The sequence below is a fragment of the Rhinolophus sinicus genome, chromosome 16 (genome assembly GCF_057876585.1).
Source record: "Rhinolophus sinicus isolate RSI-liver-muscle chromosome 16, RSI-T2T, whole genome shotgun sequence".
Taxonomy (NCBI): Eukaryota; Metazoa; Chordata; class Mammalia; order Chiroptera; family Rhinolophidae; genus Rhinolophus; species Rhinolophus sinicus.
Genome location: NC_142516.1, coordinates 162,184,633 through 162,200,973, shown reverse-complemented (window position 1 = coordinate 162,200,973; position 16,341 = coordinate 162,184,633).

The window sequence follows — 16,341 nt, the reverse complement described above, 5'->3', positions numbered from 1 at the left end:
TTATGACTTCCGTTGCTATAACCTTGATTCAAAAAAACTATTATCTCTTTCATGAATTAATTAAAACGTCTTCTAACTAGTTTCCTTACTTCCACCCTTTCCCTTCTATGTATTGCAACAGAGCAACATGAGGGATTTATATTAAATAGTAAATAAGCAATGCCATTTCTCTGCTCACAACCCTCTTATTCAGAGTAAAAGTGAAAATATTTGCAATCACAAGGACTGTAAGATATTGTCATCCTATTACCTCTGCCACATGATTTCCTAACATTCTCCACCTTTCTTACTCCATTCCAGATAAATTTATTGGTGAGTGCCTCCAAAGGGCTAAAAAATTGTGTTACTTCCAGTCTCTTGAATATTCAAAGATGCCCTCATTTCAATTACTTCACTCTTTCTCAGTCAAGGCTGTAATTTAGTAGGCTGTAAATTGAACTAGCATTGTCATATGTCAACCCATATGATGATACTCAGATTTCCTTTTATTTTCATCAATCCTAGTTCTGTACTACAAGACTTAAGAGACCTTTAGCATATTCATAGATATTATCTGACTGTCTGTCTGTGTTCTTAGGGACTTGTCTATCTCTGCTTCAAGTTCTTTACCCTCATCTACTATCAATCGGTACCTCGTCTTGTGGTCCTCTGAGACCTGGTATTCTTTACAACTTTCCATGGTGGCAGAAACTTGCAGCTCCAATAAATAATAATTATTTCACCACTGTGCTTTATCCTATTACTTTCTATTCTAGAAAAGGAAAACACTAATTTGAAAAAATATATACACCCCTATGGTTATTGCAACACTGTTCACAATAGCCAAGATATGGAAACAATTGAAATGCTCATCAATAGACTATTGGATAAAGAAACTATGGTATATTTATACAATGAAGTATTACTCATCCATAAAAAAAGGATGAAATCTTACCAAATGCAACAACATGGATGGGCCTAGAGAATATTATCGTAAGTGAAATAAGTCAGACTGAGAAAGACAAATACCATATGATCTCACGTATATGTGAAATCTAAAGAAAATAACAAATGAGCAAACAAAACAGAAATAAACTCAAAGATTTAGAGAAAATACTGATGCTTGCTAGATGGGAGGGGGTGGGGATGGGGTAGAAGGTGAAGGGATTAGAAAGTACAAATTGGTAGTCACAATATAGTCACAGGGATGTGAAATACAGTATGGGGAATATAATCTATAATATTGTAAAGATAATGTAGGGTGCCAGATGAGGACTGGGTTTATCAGTGGGATCACTTCATAGATTGTATATTATATATATATATATATATATATATATATATATATATATATATATATGTCATTATATATAATCACTCAGTTTAATGACTCTCTCTCCATATATATATTATATATTTTATATATATTATATATATTTTATATATAATATATATAAAATATATAATATATATATTTTATATATAATATATAATATATATATTCCCCCCCCCCGCACAGGATGTGAAGTACAACATAGGGAATATAGTCAATGGTACTGTAACAGTTACATACGATGTCAGATGGGGAGTACATTGTAGGGGCTATCACTTTGTGAAGGGTGTAAATACCTAACTATTAGGTTGCTTTGTACACCTGAAACTAATAAAAGAAAAAAAGAAGAAAGAAAAGGAATGAAACACACTTTCTTTCACCCATTGTTGAACAGATAATTCCAAATACTGCATAGTCCTTGAGAATCTGCTGCTAATATTCCATTCCCTCACACACAGTTCTGATTCTTTGGTTGCAAGTTTAAGCTGACTCTGTCTAACTTCTTGTGGCAGGGCAGCAGCAGGGGGTTAGGGGGAGGAGGAAATTACCAGAAGTTTAAAAAAAAAAAAAAATTTTTAAAAGACCGTAAAAACAGATTTAGAAATCAGCAGAAACAAGGCCTAAGTGAAGAGAATTATGGAATACCGAATGGTTTCACAACAGAAAAATTCTTGCTAGAGCTCCATGCTTATGAAAAGAAACAAATCCAAACATTATTTTGGGTGTCAATTGCTCAAAATTCAAAGACCCAAAAGAGAGCACACAGTTTGCTGAGAATCATCACGGGATCTACCTTTGGCTCTGTCCCAAGTGAAAGAAAGCATCTATTTGGCCCTTTGACATCCATAATAGAAGGATTTATCATGCCACATAAATGGACGAGAGTATTACACCAAAGGAAATATGCTTGGTGTTTGGAGGGGGTGAAATTAAACATGAGTGATCAAAAGATATCAAAGATCTACCACTGAGATCTTGTTCAATATTGGTTCATCAAACAGCACATGGCTTCTATTAAAATTATGATTATTTTATACTTGCTGGTTTAGAGTTTCCTCAATGTTATATTTACTTATTAATACTTGAGATGTTACATAAGGGAGAGTGAACAGATACCAGTTTTTTACAGAGACTGAAAGAAGAAAAGATAGAGAATCATATATGGTTTAAATGACCTATGAATATTTAAGACAATCTTTCTGATAGCAAAGTTTATAAAGTGCCATATTGAGATGTCTCAGTATGTTATGGTCTGTGCTATTACTTCCAGTAAAAGAAAATACTTAATGCCGAACAATTAGTTAATGAAAATATTACCATATATTAATACATGGAACTATTACTATATATTTCTATATTTCTATATTTCTATATTGTTATTCCATCATACGTACTTTTCAGTTTTTCTTTTCCTTATTTTTTTCTTAATCCATATAATCTACTTAATCCACATTAAGATCAAAATAAATAAGGTAGCCCTGCTTACCCTTCTAGCTTTGAAAATCCAATTTAAAAAATGACCATGCCATACTCATAACATTCATTTTAAAGCAGGAATGGGACTAATCTAGATAAAAGTAGTGAACTAATACAAAAGGAAGAAGAGGCATTAGGAGATTTAAATGCTAACAGGGTCATAATCGTACTTAATTTTGGCTGTCTTTCCTCTTGACTAATCTGGGGAGAGATTTGGAAGGACAGTGGAGGTTATGATACCTATAAGACTTATTGAATGAATCTTCTCCTCGATACTTTCATCTGATTAAACATAAATATCAGGAAGAAAGGATGATGTCATATAAGCAAGCAAAATATTTTTTTTTTCTTTCGTTAACTTTTACTTAAAGGAGAGAGGAGACAACATTATCTCTTCCAGAATGAATTTGATGAAATTATAATATCTATGAAACTATCTATGAAATTATAATATAATATAAATTACCATCATAGTTCTTTCCTGTCTTCTTGTGGAACTTTAGTCTTTTGAAGTTCACAGATATTCCTTTCTTCAATTTTACCACTATAAAGATTTTGTTTATTTTGTATCCTATTTCTATAGGACAGAAATATAGGATTTCAAAATAAAGTAAAACCAATGATTTTTCAGTGTTTCATAAATGTAAGTATAGAATATTTAACTTGTCTAACTTTATAATAACTGACATATAATTCACTAATCTATCATATTTTAACAAATATACCATTGTCTTTTAAAGAGGTTAAATAAAGAGATAAAGAGAATTTTTAAAATTGGAAAATGGAGTTCTAATTATATTCTGTTCAGTAAGTTTGGATAAGGAAGAACCTCAGTTAATACGTGCAGAGTTTAGCAAAAGTTACCTGTTTGAGATGAGCAAAGGAAAAATTTCAGTCATTTTAAAAAAAGGGGAAGTCAGGTGGAGGTAAAATTAAAAAGTGTAGTGGAAATCACAAGGGCTTGGTTGCATGGAAATTATTAACACTCCTTGAGTTTTAGTTTCCTTGTGGACAAAACGGGGTAGTTTGACTCGTAGTGTTTTTTATATGGATACAAGACAACATACTTAAATACCTGTGGTTGATACAGGATATGGGCTCTCTACTTCCTTCTAATATGTGTTGTCTTGCAAAGGCTGCAAAGTTAAAACTGTATTTCTCAGTCACTCTGAAAATTCTGGATATGATGCATATTTGGCTAACCCAGATGCCCTTGCTTAATATTTGGCAAGCAGAAGTGAGGCAGAGATCATACTTCTTCCGCCGGTGAAATTTAGACTATCCACTGTACTGAGATGCTGGATTGTTCTGCGGCAGTATTAGCCGATGTGCAGAATAAAGTCACTGACTTTGTGTGTACCAAGAGGTAGAGCTGGAGCCGGTGACAAAGGTAGGCAAAGGTGTGCACGGTCTGGAGCCGGTGACACAACAGCTAGTCATGGAGATTTTCACCTTGTATGGAATTCCTGATTGTGGCAGTGGCCTTGTGTTTCTGCACCTGGCAGCTGAAGGAACAGCTTCCCAGTTGTTCCCTGTCTAGTTCTCAACTGTAGAAAAGGCAGTAGCTTCTTTCGTGGCTTGGTAGTCGTTAATGAACACTCAACCGAGAATCTATTTCTGGTACGCTCAAATAAATCCCTAACTTTTAAAGAGGCTTAAGGGGATAATGTGTTCTGAAAAGAAATCTGGACCAACAGAGTGCTGAGCAAATACTGATGCACAGCTGGCAATTAATGGAAACACTGATCGTATTATAGCTGCAAAAATTACATATGCGTACAAAAGAAAGTGCATTTAAAATTTTGAGTGTAAGTAAAAGGACAAAATTCTTAACTGAATTCTGAATGAATTCACCATGCTGAAAAATCTCCAATTATTCTGCTTCTTTTAATCAAATTAAACATCATATACTAAAATAGAATTGACCAGTAGATGCAGTGAAAGTGACTTCTCTGACTATGGAATTGGGCTCCAGTTATTACATATTTGTAAGTAGGTATTTGCTTTAGCAAATCCAGATAAGGAAGTAATCTAGGTAATATGTGCATAGTCTATTGAAAGTTTTCTGGAGAATGCTTTGATATGTTGCATGCTTGATATAAACACTTAAGTGACATGCTCTGAAAGGTATATGGAATGAGCTAAATTGTATCTAAATCCAAATGCAATGTAGAAGTATAACGTTAATAAAAAACTGAAAGCAATTTATAGATTGAAACCAACTCTGTCCTTTTCTCTAAAGAAGTTTACATTAACTTATGACTACATGCATGTAGTCTACATTTGATTGCTCCCAAGTTATTGGAAAAGTCTCAAAGCAACACTGAACGCATTTAAAAACATGTGTTGCTGCTAATGTCTTTTGGGAAAACAACTATAGTAAGTCACCTTGTGGTCATCAAGAACCAAGTCAGCTTAAATAGCAATAACCAGCAGATGCATAATAATAAAGTCAGAAAACTGGAAGTCTTTGGCTTCTGCTTCCAGCAAAGTAACAGGAAATGAACAGTTCAGGACATATGGGGAGACTAAATATTCCTCTGTAATTCTCTGACTCAGTCAAGATTTATTGCACAGGATATACTTCATGCAGTTCATTTAAAGCAGCTATGATCCCCAATATTGCAATGTGTTGTTTCCATAAGCAATGTTTCTGTATCAAGTTATTAAAGACAAATGGCTCCTATCGTTTTCCGTATTTTCATACTGCTATTCAAATTTCATCATTCTAAGATTCCTTAAAATAAAGCAGATTACTGCTTGTTTTCTTAAACCTATGATAAAACCTTGTAAGTACCCATAAAAAGGCTGTATCCGAATCATTGATGGAGATTTAAAATTGGAAATGATCTTGCAGTTTATGATGTCCTCCCTTCCTTCTTCTCACAACCTTAATGATTTTAAAATAAGGCATTAGCTAACGGAATTTAAAATAAGGAATTAGCTAAGATCACATCTATTATGTGTTAATTAGCAATTTTCTGATGTATGCCATAATTATGGGAATACATCTAGAAATACATGTATTTTCTTTATCTCTGTCTCCATCTAATCTCTTACATATAAGTACATAGAAGATAATTTTGCATAGCAAGACTCTGGAACAGCGGTGTATGAGTGATTTTTTTACTTTCACTACAATAATTATACTTTTTGAGGTCAAGGTTGGAGTAATGAGATAGAATATCTTACAGACACACTTGAAACCTGAATGGATGGCCCCACTATCCTATTCAAGGGCCAGTACTGGTCTTCCCTTCATCCCCAACTTGGACCACTAGGGTGACAAGAACGCTATCTTGTTTCTGGATCTTTTGTCCTAACCAGAGAAAGGATAATCAAGGGAAAGATGTGGGTAGTCCATGTAAGGTAGTTAGAAGGGGATCAGGAGAATGTTGTACAAAAGACAAGTTCTCTTTTCGATGAACAATTTAGGGACAGCAGGGGAGGCTCTGAGTGGACAACAAAAGGCAACACCAATGGGGCCTTGAGATCCCTCAACAGTGGACGGTGAGAGATGGTCGCACACTTCGGTCTGCATCCATCGGACTTCCCTGTCCTGGATGGGCAGAGGAAGTGCTCAGCAGTTCTTCATTCTGACCCCACTCCTGTCTCCAGGACTCATCCAGGGCCAGCACTTTAATTCCATGTCCTCTAGAACCCTTTCAGGACATAGTTCTCTTCCCTCGACCCTTCTAGGTGACCTTTACTTCATCTCACCAAGGAGCAGATACAGGTGGCCTTACTCCCAATTCTCTTTTTAATCCATTGTCAGCCTCTATACCCAGCACTCTCCAAGCATCCCCCTTTTGATTCTAAGAAGCATATTTGTGAAATATAAAAGACTCTTGTTAGCTCACTTTTTGTGATATTATTTTTCATGCTTGTGCTAATAATACTAATTCTTCTCCAGGCTGTTGATGATGCTAAATGACTATGAGATGAGAATGAAAAAAAACAGGCAGGATGATTAATATTTCAAGATACATTTTCCTGAACATACAAGTAGAGAGTTTTTCGTTGCCAGCCGAAAGCCACTGAGGATTATAAAATTCTCACATCAGATATGAAAGAGATTAAATTTTATTTGTACGTATTTTGCAGCTGGGAATTTGGTGGAAGTCATCAGCAGTTCATCTTGGAGGAGATGGCACCTTTAGCTGGCCACAGATTTCTGAAGCTGCTCATAGAATTAGTAATATCCTGAGGGTTTGAAACATATTTTTTGGAAAATTGTTCACTTTAATCATTATGTTTAGAATAATTCCTGACAAAGAGATTACAACTTCATGACAATTCAACTGGCAAAACACAAACAATGTTGAGCTTGAGAACTGCTAGTGTGAGTAATGAAATCAGGTCAGAAGAGAATGCGGAAGAGATTAGTTTGTGTAAAGGACAGATGAGAACCAAGGCATGCACGTAATAACTATCGCTACCTGAATGATTCACCAATATCTTTGTGAGACAAATATCAAGACCATGCTAAATCTCCCCCAACTCTTGTCCTCCTACAAACTGATTGTCTACTGTGACAAATATTACAGGCTCTCCCATGCACCAATCCATGGGATCCTTACAATAGGATTCTGCTTATGTAAAATTTCCTACTATGAGAATAGTGAATTGGAGAAAAAGTTAGTCAATATCACATAGTATGTGAAAAACAAAATCCTCAACACATTCTCCAGATTCCAAGCGCAGTGCTATTTGCATCACATCACTGCTGTCTCTAGAATGCTAGTAACAGGAGAACCTGTGGGGCATGATGCCTGTACCTGATAAGAGGTTTGCTTCAAACAGTAATAATAGATGGCAGGTATTGACCATTTATCACATACTCTTTCAAGCATTTTGCATGTATTATTTTTATTTAATCTGTTATGTAATCATAACAGATAGTCACGGTTTTCTGCTGAAGGAAACTGAAGCTAAGAATGGCTCAGTAACTTCCTAAGGTCACACACTTATGCCCAGAGTCTTATCAGACACAGGAAGTCTGATTCCAGAGCAATAACATTAAACATTAACCTATACATCAAAAGATAATATGAAAAATGTTCACTGTCTTCCTTTCCAGTCTTTCAGAAAGCATTTGTATTCCTTTGTGCATGGTAATATACATCCTATCTACAGATGTTTTTTTCCCAACTCATGAATGAAATGTCAATTTCATTAGAAAAAGTTAGATTGGAGTTAATTAATTTACTATAAGTGTGTAGGTATACGGATTCCAGAAGTAATTTTACTAAATTCTGGTATTTTAGATTTATAGCTTTGCTTATATTGGCATTTATTATAAATTTACTTCTATATTTCCTTAATATCATAAGATGTAATGATTAATTAACGAAATGCAAACATACTCTGTGGTAGATTGGAAACCCAGGAAGCGCACACCCAATCAGAGATTATCCTGTGGGAAATTTATGAGAGTGTATTCTCGGTATCAACACCTGTGGAAATGGCTTTGGTGAGAGGGAGAATTTGGACTCTGATGCAGACACAACAAACAGCAGCCTGAAGCAAGTGAAACTCTGAAGGTCAGATGGGTCATTTAGATGTGGCAAGGAGACTGACAGGACTTTGATACTCCTACATGAACCAGTCCTTGGATACAGGCTTCCTCCAGAAGGAGGCACGGTTGGGGGCAAGGCAGCAATCTACAGTGGAGGGACATTTTCAAGAGGACAGAGCTAATGGCCAGTAATACTCATGTAGCTGGAGCAGTAAGGCTACATTTCTTATTCTTTGAAACGGGAGTCATGAATAGGTAAAGATTAAAATCTAGAACAAATTCATAAATAAATGTGAAGAGGAACACCTTCCTTAAAATAGTATGTCAACTAATGAATTTTGAAAGGATAATATAATTAAAATCACCTATTCATCATCTATTAATTGTAATTAGAAAATGTGGCAACCGTCATATTAATAATTAATTCAAATAACAACCATCAAAGGACTATAAAGCTAGCATGCATGGTTTTGATAAGTACTGCAATATTCACATAGTTTCAAATTAGGTCCTTCAAAATACTTAAAAATTACAAAGGTGAAAGAGTTAATTCACACTGGAGAAGAGTTGGCACCCTTATTATTCAAGTGATCAGAGTTAAAATAACTTTGATGGACAAGTTGATATCATTCACTGCCTCACAGGAGTAAGGATATGGCATCATGATTGATATTTCTACCAGAAAACGCATAACCTAAAACAATATTTGAGGAAACATCAGGCTAATCCAAATTGAGAGAAATTCTACAAATTAATTGGGCTGTATTTTCAAAAATTAACGAAGATCAAGAAAGGTCAGAAGAATTATTCCAAAGTGAAGGATACTGAAGAAAAAAATCACAGCTGAGTAAAATGATAGAGGATTGGATTCTTTTGCTGTAAAATGCGTAATTGCACAGTTGGTAAAATTTCAGTGAGTCTTCTTTGTGAGAGATACATAAGAATACTTGTCCTATGATTGCACCTTATCAGTAAGTTTGAAAATATTTCAAATAAAAGTAAAAATTTAAGTTAAATAAATTAAAAATAGATTTAGCCTTTGACTTTCTAGAATAATTAAAATGACAATTACAAAAGAAAGCAAAAATACTTTTTGCTTGCAAATTCTTTAGAAATTTGTTGATTATTTGCAGTGTACTGCATCAATGAAGTCATATTTAAACTTAACTCTAAAAGGAAAATAATTTATAATTCATAAGAAATGGATAAGCACTCAATTTCAATTCCATTGTCAGAATCATTCAGCTCTGACTCTTTTTCAATCTCATGGCATCTAGAAATACAAAATGTATATAGAAAAATATTTTGTTGTTAACTTGTTCATGAGCATTTCTTCCTTTGAAATTTTATGACTTACTATATTGTGAATACAATCAGCACAAAGCTTTCAGTATTTGAAGTTATTAAAAAATTTATATAAGTTGAAATAGCTCCCTATTAGAGTAATGCAGGAAATAAGACCATTATAAAACAAATGGTTGAATCAACAGAGAAATAAGAGGAATGACAAGCAAAACCAGAAAGTCTCTATGTATGTATATGAACATATTAAAAAATATATATATTGTAATGAATTATATATATATATATATATATATATATATATATATATATATATATATAATATTCATAAAAACTCAACCTATGGGGGAAATATAATTAACAGAATATTAGAGAAGTTAGAAAATAATATTTTCTGCTAACTAAAATTTTATTTTTACAGAAAGCCTTCACAGTGTTATTAGGCCTTTGTAGCACTAGGCTTTTGCAAAAACTGACATCTTTTTCAATTGTTAGTAATCGGCTACAAACTAATTTATTCACAACCTTGATTTTTAACATGCTTTGATGGGATTCCTTATCATTCTCCGGTTGAGCATATTGATGTCTTATTATATTAAGCCTCAACAATTTTAAAGACTGTATACATTATTACCTTTATTTTATTGAGGAGGATTAGAGCTAATAGTATTTATGTAGTCTGTCCAAGGCTATATAATAGTGGAGCCAAAAATTGGACAGAATTATTCCTGAACAGTTCCCTTATATCCCCATGGGGAAATATATGCTTATACTAATTTTAAATTGAAATTGTATTATATTTTTATACTTTTGAGTAGATCTTTGTGACTATTAGTCATTTTTCTTTTTATTGGCTTAATACCTACATGCTATTAAACATTATAAACATGAATTATACTCCTAGTACAAATATTAATTTCAAGAAATATAAGGTGATACTATATAAATAAAATAAAAATTTATTAAGAGAGCGTAAATGCTGGAATCTTATATATTTATATCTAAAATATATATTGATACATATTTAGATACATACATATTGAGATACATATTTAGATATATATAAATATTTCAATATATATATTTTATGTTTTATTTATAATAAACAGTAATATTTAATATATAGTTACATAGTACATTATATGTCATATATTGTTTTTATTATATATAATTGTATAATAGCATTTGCATATACTACACAAATACGTAGATATATCAATATATAAAATTTAGTTACGTGTACATTTTATACTTGAGTGAGTTTTAAGGTAACTGCAATATCAGCAGCATTCTTACACAAATTTGGACTGCTGGAGGATGGAGCGAAGCAAAGGGCATAGATAAAGTAGAAACAAGATAATCATTTTATGACTGATCAAGGTTTGGCTGTGGACTTTTTCCCCTTCTCTAGTGAGTAATAAATATAATTCCATGGTTCCATAGGGAACTTAAAATTTAATGATGGGGAAGTGGCTTATTCTTTTCCTAAGAGAACAGAACACCTTTCAGCCCTCCTTCAGATCCATAACCGTCATTCTTTATGTGGTGTCCTACAATTCAAATCGACATTTGCTGGAAAGAATGCAATCACACATACAATTTCTCGCATAGATGATGATCTAGTGAAATAAGGTGGAGGAGGTATGGGGCAGGTAAATTCTAATCACAATGTGACAAGGCTTCAGTCCATATCAAATTTGAAAATAGAAGGAACTATTCAAAAATCAGATTGTCCTCTTATAGTTAGGTCTATTGATTCCTAAATAAGTATTAGGGCCAACCTTCACAAAGTAAAGTGAAGACTAGATAATAACAGAGGAAAAAAGTCACTTTTTGCATGTATCTTTTTAACTGAACTGAATTCTCATTTCTCCATATTGTCTAGAAACAATGTTGACTTAATGTTTGAATGTCCAAGATGAATTTACCAGACACTTTGGAATCCTAATGTTTAGACATCCACCTCTGCAGCTGACGTCACTTTTTACAGGGTATGGAAGACACGCTTCATTTGTGAAAGAGCCTCAGTACTTGAGTACTGAAAAGAGACTGAGAAATCAATTGTGAATGGACTGGGGCAGCTTTGTTTGTTCCATTTATAAACAATTTGAGAAGTTCTGAAACTTGCCCAGAACACTAGCTTAGAGACAGCTGTGTAAAATTGTATAAAAACAAGCTTAGTTTTTACATTGTCCCTAACTGTTGCAGCATGACAAATATTTTCCTTTTGATAGTTTAAAAAAATGTTTGTTGGGCTGTTTAATCCAGATATGTCATCAAATATCCCTGTTTCCTTTCAATAGACAAAAAGTTATTCGCCATATGAAAGTATTTTGTAAATTTTATCAAGACCAAAACACTTTTAAAGACCACAATTTGTATTATGTTCACTTGTGAGTACATTTTTATTTTTTTTAGACTCTATTTTCTAGAACAGTTTCAGATTCAGAGAAAAATTGAGAAGATAGCATAGAGAGTTCCCATAGAGCCCAATATTATTAACATTGTAAATTAGTATGGTCAATTTGCCAAAATCAATGAACCAATGTTGATTTATTATTATTAACTAAAGTCCATAGTTTATTCAGATTTCCCTAATTTTTACCTAATGTCTATTCATATTCCAAGACTGCATCCAAGATATCACATTATATTCGGGTTTCATGTATCCTTAGCTTCCCTTGGCTGTGACAGTTTGTCAGACTTCCCTTATTTTTGATGATCATGAGAGTTTTGAAGAGTATTAGTCAACTGTTTTTTGTAGAATGACTCTCAATTAGAATTTGTTTGATAGTTCTGATTATTAGACTGGTGTATTAGTTGGGGTGGGGGATAACAGAGGTAATTATCATTTTCAACACATCATAGCAAGGGTATGTATTAGCAACATAATTTATCAAATGTGAATAATTATCTTTATCACCTGGTGGAGGTAGTGTTTGTCAAGTTTCTCCATGATAAGATTATTTTTTCTTCACCCCCTCTAATTTCCAAATTGAATTTTTTGGAAGAAAGTCACACTTTTAAGAAGGGGGGATTTGTTCCTTGAGGATAAGAGTACTTATGCAATTTATTTGGATTTTTCTCCAAGGGAGATCTGTCTCTTCTATACCATTTATTTATTTATTCAATAATTTATTTATATATCTACGTATGAACTCATGGATGTTTCTTTCCTACATAGGGTTTCAGGGTACTACTACTTTATTTGGTTATTAAAATTCTTCTAACTTTGGCGATTGAGAGATCTTTTAGTTGGTTCCTGTGTCCCTTTGACATTCGCACATCAACGTAGAGGTGAATTTTGTTGTAGTATTAGCACTGCCTCTCTTCCTGTTATTACATGATGCCCCAGGCTGATCTTGTACGTTTTCGGCCCAAGTCCTACAATCAGTTATTTCTCCAAAGACTGGAGTCTTTCACTGAGAATGGTATTAGAAATTAAGATCTGGGGGATAAGTGTGCTTCTTGCTACTGGAGTGACATTGTTTCAAGGACCTCTTAGCTAATAAAGGAAATAAATTTATGTGAGTATGTGTGTATATATATATATGTATATATATATATATATATATATATATATATATACACACACACACACATATATATGTATATATATACACACACACATATACACACATATATATACACGTATATAAATATATACATATATACACACACACATATCTATAGATATTGCTATATGTAACCTTTTCTATGCATATTGAGTTAAACGTGAGTTCATACTATTTCTCCAATTCTAATATATTACCACATGGATCGTTTTACATACTTCTCTTGCTTTACTGTAAATTCCCACTACTACATTAAGAAACCTGAATACTACTATTTAGTATCCATTTACTTAATTGTTCACTTCCAGTTTGCATGTACAGCTGCATCAGATTAAAAACAACTTCATCAACCAGAGCACAGTGAAATGTCTTGTTTGTTTTGCCTCTATAGAGTGTACTCATTTCTAGAGTTACTTAGGTCAACATCTTCTGCTCTCCTCTACCTACATCCAATGATTTTTATTTAATATATTAATATTTGTAAGAAAATTAGATCCTCTTGTTCAAGTTTGTGGTCCTTCCTTAAGTTATCCCAGCTTATTAAATAATTTTTTATTTGCATACATTAAGTTTTACTTTTGTGCTGTTAAATTCTATGGGTTTTGAAATATGCATAATGTCATGTGTCCATTACAGGGTCATACCTAATAGTTTGGCTGCCATAACAAAGACACAAGCAAGCAATAACACTGTGTCCATCTATGCAACCCTCTCCTCCTCCTCCAGAACGTCTGGTAACCACTGATTTTTTAATGTCCCTGTAGTTATGTCTTTTCTAGAACGTCATATCGTTGGAATCAAACAATATGTCTCATTTTCTTACTGAATTCATTTTCTTAGCACTGTGCATTTAAGGTTTTTCCTTAGGTCTTTTCATGGATTGATAGATTATTTATTATATCTCTGAATAACATTTCATTGTATGGTTGTATCACAGATAGTTTTCCAAAAAGATGGTTGTATCACATTATTTGTATCACAGATGCTTGTATGTATCACAGATTGTTTGTCCATTCACCTATTGAAGAACATGTTGGTTGCTTGCAGTTTTTGGTGACTGTGATTAAAACTGCTGCCAATATCCACATGCCATTTTTGTGAGCGTGGAAGTTAGTTTTCAAATAAGTTGGGTAAAAGGAATTCTATTGCAGCATCATATGGTAAAATGAGGTTAATTTTTTAAGAAATGGACAAACTATGATACTTGTTCATAATCATAGGACAGAAGTGTACAGTTTCTCACCATTAAATATGATGATAGCTATAGTTTTTTTATGGGTGTTCTTTATCAAATTGAAGGTGCCCTTTATTCTTAGTTTGTTGAGGTTTTCTTAAAAAAATAGTTAATAGGTATTGGTGTCAGATATTTTCTCTGCATCTATTGATAAGATTATATAACATCTCTTCTTTAGTCTGTTGACATACAGAATTATATTAACTGAATTTCTAACGTTGAACCAGTCTTTCATACCTAGAATAAATTCCATTTGGCTCTAGTGCATAGTTCTTTTTATGCATTGCTGGATTCAATTAGCTAATATTTAGTTGAGGATTTTTGCATCTTTAGAGATTTAGTCGATAGTGTTCCTTTCTTGTAATGATTCTATCTATTTTTTGTATTAGGGTAATGATATAAATTCTGACTCCTCCCGTTGAGAAGCTCCCTTTTTTGATGGGAAAACCAATCATCCTTAGCTGAAGTATAAGACAAACAACTCTTTCTCCACCACATAAACCCTTATTGTTTTGATAAAATCTTTACCTTTTGACTAATAATCAACCCAGCTACCTCATTAGGACAGGTGTGGTGAAGTGTCAAAATTGACCATTTGACTTCTGCCTCTTTTTCATCAAGAGGTTTATCACCTTATTATATGACACATAGGTATCATTTATCATTGTATTATTATTATTATTACTGTGAGAAATATATGCCTTATATAAAATGTTTCACAAAACATGAGGAAAGTAAGTTTGATTTATGTGTGTTTCTATTGAATTGTCTACATTGCCAGGAGACTTAGCAGTATTCCATTCTATAAACCATAACACACTTATGAACACATAACTGCAGACGAGATGATCTCTCTACCAAAAACATTATTTGTCACTGTACTATACATGTTTTATCTTTGAGTATTATATAATCTTTAGTGGCATTTTGAAATTTTACTTTTTAAAAATCTTGCCACCAGTATGTTTAATATTCAATTTTAGAGGTCACAGCTTGTTTTAATAATGAATAGAACACATCAGTATGTAATAAACATTAAAAGTGTGCTAATGTTTTAAATAGAATGACTTTCTACCAGAAAATTTACGTTATTTTTGCTGCCAGCACTGAAAAGAAGAGAAAGGTCAAATAGCAAACTACACTATAATTTCTCATCAGTAACAGTAAAAAGATATCTAGAGAATTTAATTAGCTCAACTTCTTCAAATATAAGATACTTCTCTGACCTTCCTTCACATAGTAATTTTAATTTTGCTTTTGAGAATGATGAGATTTTTTTGTTTTAATTTCATTTTTAAACATTTTTTTTTTCTAAAGGCACTGATGTTTCTTTCACTATTCCTACTTTTAAAACTACATTTGAAATGACCATTTGTCAATGAGTGATTCTTTTAATCTGATCTCTATGCTAGTCTGTATAATTAACAAGGAACCTTTTTCGTACTATTATAACAAACTAATCTGTGCTTTCCAAGAGTTCGCCAACCTGATTTCTTTTTTAGAATTAGATTTTACATATACTCAAAGTCCAGAAGGGGGCGTGTAAAAATAATGAAGAACACTGCACTGAATGTTGCTGAATATTTGTATAGCTGGGTTAGTATAGACTGGAGGGCTACTTTAAATTTATTTATATTTTTCTTGAAAATATAATACTATAATTTGTCATTTCTGATGACTCTTGAGGAGTAGATCAGATAGAGTAACTTCAGTACTGACTTTCTAATCTTGTATGTAGTAAAGTCATCACCTTGAAGGACTGAGACATTCAGTGCTGGGAACTTTCCCTGCCTCTGAGCTACAGTCTTTCAATGTGCATGCCAGCCGACCAGCCATTAGCAGTGTCTTAAACAACAACAGCTAACAAATTTAACCTCCTTTTTGCTACATTTCTGATAGGTATAAGAAAACAAACAAAAGGAAA